A 2,500-nucleotide genomic window follows, 5' to 3' on the forward strand; every position below is an offset into this window, starting at 1 on the left:
ATCGGAGGAACTGCGGCGGATCGCTGGCTGGCATCGTTTATGGTTAGAACTAGGGCGGTATCTGATCGCCTTCGAACCTCTAACTTTCGTTCTTGATTAATGAAAACATACTTGGCAAATGCTTTCGCTTCTGTTCGTCTTGCGACGATCCAAGAATTTCACCTCTAACGTCGCAATACGAATGCCCCCGCCTGTCCCTATTAATCATTACCTCGGGTTCCGAAAACCAACAAAATAGAACCGAGGTCCTATTCCATTATTCCATGCACACAGTATTCAGGCGGGCTTGCCTGCTTTAAGCACTCTAATTTGTTCAAAGTAAACGTGCCGGCCCACCGAGACACTCAATAAAGAGCACCCTGGTAGGATTTCAACGGGGTCCGCCTCGGGACGCACGAGCACGCACGAGGCGGTCGCACGCCTTCAGCTCGCCCCACCGGCAGGACGTCCCACGATACATGCCAGTTAAACACCGACGGGCGGTGAACCAACAGCGTGGGACACAAATCCAACTACGAGCTTTTTAACCGCAACAACTTTAATATACGCTATTGGAGCTGGAATTACCGCGGCTGCTGGCACCAGACTTGCCCTCCAATAGATACTCGTTAAAGGATTTAAAGTGTACTCATTCCGATTACGGGGCCTCGGATGAGTCCCGTATCGTTATTTTTCGTCACTACCTCCCCGTGCCGGGAGTGGGTAATTTGCGCGCCTGCTGCCTTCCTTGGATGTGGTAGCCGTTTCTCAGGCTCCCTCTCCGGAATCGAACCCTGATTCCCCGTTACCCGTTACAACCATGGTAGGCGCAGAACCTACCATCGACAGTTGATAAGGCAGACATTTGAAAGATGCGTCGCCGGTACGAGGACCGTGCGATCAGCCCAAAGTTATTCAGAGTCACCAAGGCAAACGGACCGGACGAGCCGACCGATTGGTTTTGATCTAATAAAAGCGTCCCTTCCATCTCTGGTCGGGACTCTGTTTGCATGTATTAGCTCTAGAATTACCACAGTTATCCAAGTAACGTGGGTACGATCTAAGGAACCATAACTGATTTAATGAGCCATTCGCGGTTTCACCTTAATGCGGCTTGTACTGAGACATGCATGGCTTAATCTTTGAGACAAGCATATGACTACTGGCAGGATCAACCAGGGAGCTGCGTCAACTAGAGCTGAGCAGCCGGCCGCCCGGGAGTGTGTCCCGGGGGCCCGCGCGAACACGCAAGCGTCCGCTCAATCATTCTGCAAACAGGAGGAGGCTGAGCTCCCCTGCACAATACACCTCGAAACCCTCTCAGGTCCCGGCGGCGCGCAGCGCCGTCCCAAGTACTTGGTCGGGTTCGAGAGAGGCGCAATCGCCCGGAGTTAGGCGAGTAGACGCTTTCGGTGCGACCACCCGTGCTCCCAACTGAGCTTGCCGCTGCCGACAGAGGCCCGGGAGCGTGCTGTCGTGGCATTGCCGGCGGGAGACAACACGCGCCACCTACGGTGACCGGCAGCTCCAACGCCAGCGCCACAGAAGGACAAAAGCCCCACTTGGGTGCCGAAGCGAACTCTCCCAGCACAGCGCACGCGCCAACACATCCGCACAGCTGCGATACAAACCACCAGCGAGAACCGCTGGGGCGACCGAGCAGCAGACGGCGTCGCGGCGCCGAGCGCCGGGCGGCGGCGCATCCTCAACGCACACAGTCCTCAATCGGACCAGCACACTGAAGATGTCCACCGCGCTTCGCACCGGGCCCGCGAGGACCTACTTTGGCCGCACGGCGCCGCGCGCAGGGTGCGCCGGCGCGCAGCTGCGACGCCTGCCGCGTCCGTCGGCCGGCGCGCCTGCCACTGGCCGCCCCCACCAGCCGGCTGTAGCGCGTGCGCCCACGCACCGCGCGGCCAGCACGCCGGGAGGCGCCCCCTCACCGGCCGGGGACGGTCCCACCCAGCCACCGCCGCGTATCGCTTCACACCCAGATGCCGTTCAGTTTCGTCGGCATGGTGGGTATCGCTGGAACAACCGGTTAGTACCTCAACCTATCGTCGCCATCACCGATTCACCCCTAGCGAGAACAACCGCACCACAACAGGTTACCATTTGTTCATTTGCGTAACTTCACCAGAAAACGCAGGCGTCCATCGCCATTTGCAACTTCAACGATTATTGCATGCCTGTGTCAGGTGTCACGCCACACTACGTCTGCCCACATACACGCAACAAAATGTGCACGCCTAGACAATACGTGGAAGGTGGCCCCCGTACGTATGCGATGTCCATTGCTCGAACGACTGTCAACCGGCCTCTGTAGCATGTCGCAGATATGGAACGCGGTGCACCATGCCATCACGGTGTGTGAGGAGAGACGACTAGGTCCGAATACATCAACAGACAGCTCATGCTGATCGCCATCCACGGCGTCCGTTCCTCCCACACGTCTCTATGGCGTACCACACTGCAATCCAGCTCTCATAGGGAGACGACACGTAGCTGCGTGCACAATATT

At 57.6% G+C, this 2,500-nt stretch overlaps 1 non-coding gene across 1 annotated transcript in view; it reads right to left on the reverse strand.

Moving 5' to 3' along the window:
- The window catches only part of LOC124730931, a 1,909-nt gene extending 748 nt beyond the window's left edge, over window positions 1-1,161 (reverse strand). The window contains exon 1 of the ribosomal RNA XR_007008097.1: window positions 1-1,161. This exon is cut by the window's left edge and continues 748 nt beyond it. This is a non-coding gene — a ribosomal RNA (small subunit ribosomal RNA).
- Window positions 1,162-2,500: the final 1,339 nt, after the last annotated feature.

This window comes from Schistocerca piceifrons, unplaced genomic scaffold (genome assembly GCF_021461385.2).
Source record: "Schistocerca piceifrons isolate TAMUIC-IGC-003096 unplaced genomic scaffold, iqSchPice1.1 HiC_scaffold_1255, whole genome shotgun sequence".
Classification (NCBI taxonomy): domain Eukaryota; kingdom Metazoa; phylum Arthropoda; class Insecta; order Orthoptera; family Acrididae; genus Schistocerca; species Schistocerca piceifrons.